The 9732-nt window shown below is 39.2% G+C and overlaps 1 pseudogene; it reads left to right on the forward strand.

Annotated features, from left to right (window-relative positions):
* Window positions 1-1591: 1591 nt before the first annotated feature.
* Window positions 1592-1786, forward strand: LOC131481584 (ATP synthase membrane subunit K, mitochondrial-like; annotated as a pseudogene).
* The last annotated feature ends 7946 nt before the right edge of the window (window positions 1787-9732 follow it).

Consider the following 9732-nt stretch of genomic DNA (forward strand, 5'->3'; position numbering starts at 1 on the left):
TTAGTAGTGGAGCACATTGGATTTGATCTGTCCACCATATAGCATGCCTGTCTATCAAAGGGAAAGGTTTAACCTACTATAAAATTCTGCAGGAGAGCATAAAAGTACCTCTTTCTCTAGTGGGGACTAGAACTTAAAGTGTGACATCCACGGCAAGAGGAACTTTGGGATACAGGGTACACAGGTGTGATGAATGAGTGCACACTTTATTGAATTTTTCAGGTCTTATACCAATTTTTTTTCAGTCAAGCAGGTTTGTAAAAGTTACAAGTTAATGGAACAGTGGTAAGCAAACTACTTCACCAATAGGTTACAAGGGATTAGGGGAAACAATCACAAGGCTCCAAACAGCTGGATAAGTAAACATGAATTACAGGAACCCACACTGGTAAACAAACAGATTTAACTAGAAATAGAATCCAACAGAATTGTGTTTGTGCTCAGATATGTTTAGGCCACAATCACTGAAGGAACAGGGAGATTATGAAGATGCCTCACACCTCCCCAGACATGTTAACCAGCCCAAGGTTTATCTGCAATCTCAGTAGGGAGTCTGCTCCCTGCAGCATTCTCAGACTACCTTAAAGAGTTAAGATTCAGAGTCCTCAGGCATTGTGATCTGGGTTTTCAGGGGCAAATCTCCACAATGAATAAATCTCCACACTGCTTACTTCTTTTTCTGTTATGTTTCCCAGAACAAGGTCTCTAACAGTTTCTTACAGGCCTTTTCAAGAATTCCATATGCACACATACACATACAGCTACTTTAAAACACTATGAGAATGGACTTAAAAGATTAGTGTTTTTCTTTAAAATTCACAAAATACATTAGTGAATAAATGTAAAAACATTTTTATAGGTGAGCTATATGATGGAGACTAGCATATCCGAAGTGAAGATATATTGCAGTATACATGTCTGTTCCTTTATAAAAGGAGGAATCCCAATGAAAACTTGATACATGTAACTTTACAGTAGCATACTAGACTATGTACAATTGTCTATAATTACAGTGCCACAATATATTGAAATAGCAGAATGTAGGACTTAAGCTTGTAGCTGAAGGAGTGTATTATTGTTATAATACAGGGGGAACTGGGAGAAGCTATGGAAGGGTGGAGGGAGGAATCCCTGTACATGTGGAACTGTAGCATAAAGATAATAATATAAAATATACAAATTGTTTTTTAAAAAACGTGAAATTCATGCTAGGGACTTTTAAAAAGCTTGTGTATAAAGTATATTACACAAAAAGGATTCAATGAATTTTGATTTTTACATTAAAATAACTTCATTGTTTAAAAGAATTTTTTTTTTGAATGACAGATTTCTACAAAGGGAAAGATGTACAGCCAGAAACTTCTTCTAAGTTTCCAATGTTTTTGCTGGGACCCAAGGATTTGGGCCATCCTCTGCTGCTTTTCTAGTCCATAAACAAAGAGCTGGATTGGCAGTGGAAAAGGTAGGACTGGAACCAGTACCCACATTTGACACGAGCATGACAGATAAAAGCTCAATCTGTACCATTGCTTCCGGCTGGGGCCAGTTCACTGTCGGTGGGCCTTGAAGGATGTCAGTTGAGGAGTTGGTAGCTCTGAGAAGATTGATATCATGTCAGGTCCAGAACCTGATGCCCAATTCCAGTTCACTGAAATCAAAACGTATTTCAACTCTTACATGCTCACAGGCAGAATGAATTGTGTACTAGCCACATATGGAGGCATTGCTTTGCTGGTTATGTACTTCAGCTTAAGGTCTAAAATTTCCAGCTGTGAAAGCAACATAACTCGATTACAAATTGTTTCCCAATCTGCCCTCATGCCTGGAGAAGCTAATTCAACTCAACTGTGGTAATTCAATTTGTACATTAAATTATGAACCTGGAAAAACAAAATCTGTACCATGGCATTGGCCCAAATAAACTCATTTTAAACTTAATTTTCTAGGAACTTTCTGAAGTATCTTAGTAGATATATAATTCTATTACTTTGTCCAACATTTTTTATTTTCCACTTTGCCACTAGAACATATTTCAATCACTGCATACATAGTATTATATAAATTTGTCTTCATGTATTTTAACAATCCCCTATTGACACAGATTGATTGTTTCTGTTTTTTATTCCCATAATAATATTATAAAAACCTGGTGTTTCTATAGGACCAAATATATGCAAGATAATTTCTACAGTTGAATCCCATCAAAGGACATTTGCATTTAAAGAGGTTTTTAGAGAGTTGTGACAAAGTAACCTTCAAAGAAACTTTATGGTATTACAGTCTTACCAATGTGAGTCCAATAGCCTGTTTCTTACCTCTTTGTCAGCAAGTGTATACTGTCAGACATACTCAGAATTCCTTCAGGCACTGCATATTTTCTATTTTCTTCCTTTTAAAAAAATTTTAATTTTGTTTTATGACATAGTTTCATAGGCTTTGGGGTTCCCCCAGCCCCTCCAAAAAGCCCTCCCCCCGAATTGATTTGCTCCATATTGTTACAGTAGTACAGTTTGTATCCAGTGATGATTCCTTCATTGTGGTATGGGCCACGTAGAGAGTCCAGCATCTTATTGTCCAGATAAATTTAACAGTTTCATTGGGAGACTATCCCTGGTCTGAAAGTAGAGCTGCTAGAATATCATCCCCTCCAATGAAAAGGCGCTACACAACTTCAACAACAATTTACAACATCATGAAGTTAATTGACATGGTATTGAGTGACCAAAATGTTAGAAAATGCAAGTTCTTAACCGCATCCTGTGACTACTTCACTGACATTTCAATTGTAGTTTTCATACAACCGGCTGCTATACGCCTTATAATAGTTATAGGGTACCATTCAGCTGTCTTGTGTCTATTTTCATTGTTATATTTAGCTTATAGTATTCAAGTGTGATTCCTACTGAACTTCATGAACTTTAGGTTAGTTCAAACAAGCTTATAACTCAAACATACCATATGTTAACAATTGAGAAGCAGAATAGTTTTAGGAGGAGTGTGCAGAGAAATCTTTAGTACCTTAATGAGGAGTAACTAATCTTTGTGTCCTTCCTAGTAAGGTATATGGGAGTCCAAGTTGACTGTTTCCTGTCTGTTCTAAGCTTTCCTTATTGGTCTCTATCTGTTCTAATTTTCCCCTTTCTTCTGATCTTCGCCTTCAGGTTCTCTTTCCTTCTTTGTAGCTCTCTGGTCACACTTGGTTTGCTTTTTGATTTTTGTTTCACCATGCTTCCCTGTGAGGGCTGTCCTGTACTCATTTCCCACTAACACTCTACATTCCTCATTCTCCCAACAATCTTTTTACATGCTCATGGACTTCCCTTATAGTTTCCTGAAGCTCTACAAACTGAACAGAAAACAGGTACTCTTTCTTAACCTCTAAACCTGCCGCACTTCTGAACCAACAGAAAAAGCTGATCAGGAAAGCTGGAAAGACTTAATCTTGGGCATATTGTGAGAATAAATAAATTCCTATTGATATATCCATGAAGAAAAATCACCTTGCTTTGTATCGCCTTTTGTTAAAAGTGAAGTTTCTTTTTTTTTTTTTTTTCTAAATCTCATACTATTGTAGGACTTTTTGACACAAAATACAGCAGCAACCTCAATTCTTGTCTCCCAGGAAAAAATCATTTTCTTGAAGACAGTTTAGTTTTCAAGCAAGATTTGTTAGAAGAAAGGAGAAAATATGCTCCCATCCTTGGAACCGGAAGGGGCTTCAAGAAAGGAGACCTGTGCACAGGGGTTGTTGGCATCGTTTAAAATTTTGCTTCAAAGGAGTTTCTCTAAAAACAAAGGAAAATTCATGGTTTCCATGATACATGGCTTTGGGACAAAAGGCCCAAAAAGGTGTTACCAGTTAACTTCCTCGGTCTCATTCTAATGATAAAGAGACCAGTCTGACACTACACAGAGATGGAATTGGGTGGACACTTTAGATGGGGAACTGATATGTTAATTTCATTCTTATTTCTTGGAGGAAGCATGATCTTGATATGTTCATTATGCACTTGTCTCTTGGGAGAAATGTGCTCTAGTGAATTTAGACATAGTGGAGAAAATACAATTTTATATTTGAGAAAATTGATTCATGGACCCAGAACACCCTAACTGCCTAATACCCAGTCTGACTCCTCACAATGTACTTGATACAATTCTTTTTTTTTTTTTTTTGAGTCAATGTGTTGTGAGTTTCATTCATTGCTCCTTTTTGGTGGGAGTGGGACAAAAACAGAAGTGAAATAATATAAAAGAAAGTCTAAAAGTTCCAGATCTAGACTTTATCAAGAACACAGGGATGCTCTTTAGTTTGCAAGCAGCCTGGGGACTTATGAGCATCCACAGTGAAATGAAAATGGTGGGAGGAATGGATCCCACAAAGGGAGAAAAAGGTATGACACGGATTGTTTGCCAGCTCCCCTTTTAGATAGCAGTAGTTGATGCTAACACTATCTGATTTACTCAGAGTTTATAGGAGGGAGAGCCCAAAGTCTATGATTCTGTGTTGCTGCCTCTCCCTGAACTGATTCTCTCTTACTGCTTGTCAGTGTGAGAGGATTCTCCCAGTCCTGTGCTCAATCCTAGGTGAGGTCCTTTATGCTATGTCAAAGAGAGTGAGTCAGCTGCCAATTCACAGCAGAGGACACAGATTATCATAGTGATTACCTCCTGAGCCAGAAGCTGCATGAGGTGACCTTGGATAGAGTCACATTAACAGATGCAGGCCCATGGAAATGGAGCAAAAAGTAATAACATGGATGATTGCTTTTTTAAGGAGGCAGGAAGCTATACTGGAGGAAAAATTCCAACCCCAAGTGTAGATGCAAGTCTAATGATTTCAGCCCCAAATACCCAGGAACTGAAAGCCACCAGATCCTCACACTATGTCCTTTTTGTGATTGAATTCAATGCTATAAAAGGCTATATATTATAATGCAAATAGACACAAGACAGCTGAACAATAACCTATAGCTATTTTAAGATATATAGAACCCATTGTATATAAACTAAAATTGAAATGTCAATGAAGTAGTCACAGGATGTGGTTAAGAACTTGCATTTATTTTTAAAATAGTGGGTACTCAATACTATGTCAATTAATTCCATAACATTATTAATTGTTGCTGATGGCATGTTGGAGCTTTTAATTGATTGGGATGATATTCTGCTGGCTCTACCTTCAGACCAGAGAAGGTCTCCCTAAGAAGCCGTTGAAATTAACTGGACAATAAGATGCTGAACTCTATGTTTGGTATTTGCTTGCAATGAAGGAATCTCAACTGAACTTGAGCTGTGGTTATGCAACAAGGTGAGAGAATCCACCATGATGGGAGGGTTTTGGGAGGGGTGGGGAGAATCTCAGTACCTATAAAACTGTGTCACATAATACAATGTAATTAATAAATAAATTAAAAAAAAAACCTACACATCAGCACTGCTCTTCAAATGGTTAAAGCCTAAATTACAGATACAATCTGCAGGTGCAAATGACTAAACCTGAAAGCTGCTTCTAACCCTCAAACCGTATTGCTTTATAAATGAACACTTGAACCCTATGATGATTGGTACTTCCCCTACTGGAGCACTGTAGAAGGACATTCAGAATCTTTGCTATTGTGGGAGACATAGCAAGTTGCATCTCCCCTAAAGGTGCCAGGAGCAATTGACATGAAGGTGAATGAACAGGAAACCTGGTTTACAGGTTTAGGTATAAACAAGTTGTGTTTTGGAAACTGTACCTTGCTGTTGAGATGTAAATGGCTCAAGCTCCTTCTCTCTGGAGGGCCTACATGACAACCTTCTTTTAAAAATCTGGTGCTTTTAATAAACTTCAGCTGTTGACCACCAGTCAGTAGTCCATGCATGTTATCGACTCCATGCACCCAGTCGATCACTGCAGGACAGCGACAGAGCACTTTTCATAATATTCTGCAACTGCTAACTCAAGTGTAAGATCAAGTGAGGCAGGAAATATCACCTATTTTTCTCAGCATCTTACCCTTAGTAACTAGCCTGATGTCTAGAATAAGGCAATTACTCAGTACATCCCTATGATGCTTAAATTAATGCGTACATTACACTCCAGAATCAGGATAAATTCCCTAAAACATGCAAGGTTATTTTTTTTATTTTACTTCTTTTTATTATTATCATTTCATGATACAGTTCCATAGGCCCTGGGACTTCCATTATCCTCTCCCCAATTCTCTCCTCCATCACTATATAGTTACTATGGTATAGTTCTTCATGCACAGTAATATGTCCATCACTGCAGGCATGGACAATGGCAGAGTCCAGCATCCTATTGTCATGATATAGTAAACAGTTTCATTGGGAGTCCATCTTTGTCTGGAAGTAGAGATGCATACTGCGTTGTATCCCCACATCTGGATATGATAGTCCCCATTACACAGTTACTGTATATCACCTGAAATGAAAAGCCACAGTAAAAATCAACAACAGGAGAAAAATAGAATTTACAATGCCATGAAGTTGAATAACATGCTGCTAGATTTGATAGTCTCCATTACACAATTACTATACATCCTCTTAAATGAAAGGTCACAAATAAAATAAACAACAGGAAGAAAGAGAAGTTAGCAAGACCATGGAGATAAATAACATGCTACTGAATGACTAATGTGTCACTGAAGAAATGAAAAAGAAAATCAAGAACCTCCTTGAACCTACTGTATGATCTATGAGTCATTCAAAAATTTAATCAGAAGAAAGAATTTTAAAGAGATGAAACTAACCAAAAATATCAAAATCCATGAGATATAGTTTCCACTGATCTTTGTTGGTGAGATATGCCTCCTGCAGGCAACAAATAGAGTGGTTTTGTTTTTTAATCCAGTCTGCTAATCTATGACGTTTGCCTGATGAGTTTAAGCCATTTACATTCGGGGTCAATACAAATAGGTCGTAATTTGGTTCTGTCATTTTAGCAGTGGGTTGTTCATTGATTTAGTACTCTGTTGTTATTTTACTGGGATGTTCTTTGCAATTACCTTTGATTTTGGTGGGCGCTATTCCTTTTCTCTGTCAAGAGAACATCTTGAAATATCATTTGTAGGGCAGGTTTGGAAGAGGCATATTCTTTTAAATTTTCTTTAATGTGGAAGAATTTTATTTCATTGTCAAAGACAAAGGAAAGTCTTCCTAGGTACATTATCCTGGGCTGACAATTTTTTGGTTTTAGAATCTGGACTGTGTGGCTCCATTCTCCTCTGGCCTGTAGAGTTTCCTGTGAGAGGTCTCCTGTGAGTTTAATTGGCATTCCTTTATATGTCAATTGATTTCTTCATGTGTACATTTAAGGATCTTTTCCTTATGTTTGATTGAAGAGAACTTGATTATTACATGTTATGATGAAGATTGCTTTTGGTCAACCTTATAAGGAGGTCTGTGTCCCTCCTGGATGATGTATCCCAATTCTTCCCCTAGATTAGGAAAATTTCCCCTTACTATTTCACTAAATACATTTTTAAACCCAGCTTCTCTTTCTGCACTTTCTGAGACTCTCCTAACTCTTATATTATGTGTCATAATAGTGTCTTTCAGTTCTTGAATACTTTTTTTTAAGCCTGATCCAGCTCTGCTTCCAGCTTTCTGTTTGTTTCCCCTTGGTGGCAGGAAATATCTTCTAATTCTGAGATGCTTTCTTCTACCTTCTTCATTCTCTTTTGGAGACTCTCCACTGTACTTTTAATTTGCTCCACTGTATTCTTTATTTCTGATATATCAGATTTCATCTGATTCATTTCCAGTGTGATATACTCCTTGAATTCCTTGAATGCCTGCTGTACATGCTTCTCGTTGATAAGAAGTTTTATAACAACTGTTTTGAACTCTGTACCCCCATTTTCTCGATGTCTTCCTCAGTGAACTCTGAGGTTGGCATAGGGTTTTGCTCCTTTGCAGGGGAGACTTCAGTAATATTCATTTTGCCTTTGTCCCTTCATTTGCTCTTGATCATTATACTTCTGTTCAGCAGAATCTTCTCCATGGGGCAGGTTTCTAAGCTGTGTCACCCACAGGTCTACAGTTTGGTTTTACTTATTGCAGTTCTTACATGGCTCTTTGTTTGCAGCCAATTGTGCCACTCTCTCCAGCGAATTCCAGGTCTGGGTTCTTTAATATTAGGTTTCCACCATGGTCTCCATAGCCCCAGCTCTTGGCTCACCACACTCCACCTCCTATGACACTGCTGAGGCTTCACCATTGTTTGTACAACCTTTCTCCCACTTCTGGTTGGAGCAGGTCCCAGGCTTAGGGAGACACTAGGAGTCCTCTATAGCTAGGTTGTTGGTGGTTCTGATCTTGCCGGGACCTGTTGGCCATTTTGTCTCGGGGCCACACAGACCTATTTTGACCCATATGTAGTCATAGTTGGTATTATTTTCCTTGGGACCAGTGCAATGCACTGAGCCCAGTGAGTTCTCGCTGAACTCAGTGCATTTGCAGCTCAGTGTTGTTCCCTGAAGTCTTAAATTCTTTGGCACATTGTAAGAAATGGCACCTGATGTGCCATTGCTAGAGTTATTGATCTGTTTGCCATCAGGTCTGAGGGCTACCCAGACCTCTCTTAAGTGGAACCTGTAGGATGCTACGTTGTAGTTCACTGAGTCAGAAATGAGTTCACTCCCAGCTCAGTGAATGCGCAATCCTGCCCCATAGCCCTTGCCTCCATAAATAAAATGGCGCCCAATTTGGCTTTAGGAGGTGGACTGGGCTATGACATCTACCCTGTTTCCACACCGCCCATCTGGACTGCCACGCTCTCTCTTTGCTCCTGGTCAAATCAAACAGACCAGCAGGATGGGCTGTTCTTTGTCTGTGTTCACCTCTGCCGGTGGAGTTCAGACCACCATTAGCTGAATGCTGCTGGGGTATCAGTCACTGCAACACTACACCATTGTATCCACTGCCTTTCTGTGTCTGTCAGTCTCCAGGTACCTCTCTGCTGTTGTTCTGTCCTCTTCTGTTTCTTGGAATGTGCCTTCTATGCTTCACTCTGGCTAATATTTCTCCATCTGTTTAAACATGTCCTTACCCTATTCTGCCATCTTGATTCTTCAGGAAGTGATTGCAAGGTTATTTTTGGCCCTCTACCCCAATGGCGTGGGCCCTGGTTTATGGTTTTCAGAACACAGTCTATGTTCTCTTCTTGGCCCTCTCTTCTTTCCCTCACTCATGATCTGCATCACTGCATCCTCTGCTGTTTTAGCTATTTTCTTCCTTAAAACTTCCCTGATGGCTAAAGTCCTCGCCTTGAACGCCCTGGGATTCTATATGGGCACCGGTTCTAATTCTGGCAGCTCCACTTCCCATCCAGCTCCCTGCCTGTGGCCTGGGAAAGCAGTCAAGGATGGCCCAGGGGTTTGGGACCCTGCACCTGTGTGGGAAACCTGGAGGAGGTTCCTGGTTCCTGGCTTCAGATCAGTGCAGCACCAGCCATTGCGGCTCACTTGGGGAGTGAATCATTGGATGGAAGATCTTCCTCTCTGTCTGTCCTCCTCTTTGTATATCTGACTTTGTAATAAAATAAATAAATCTTTAAAAAAAAAGAGCAAATAGAGAAAACCAAACAAATCTGTCTACCCTGGCAAACACTGAAAATCAACAAAAATTGGAGATTTCTAGAAACAATTCACCGAGTCTACACTCAATTTCAATCAACAAATACTTCACACACGAGGCCTTGTGGGTACAAAGATGAAATAAACAGCA

This window comes from Ochotona princeps, chromosome 12 (assembly GCF_030435755.1).
Source record: "Ochotona princeps isolate mOchPri1 chromosome 12, mOchPri1.hap1, whole genome shotgun sequence".
NCBI classification, from domain to species: domain Eukaryota; kingdom Metazoa; phylum Chordata; class Mammalia; order Lagomorpha; family Ochotonidae; genus Ochotona; species Ochotona princeps.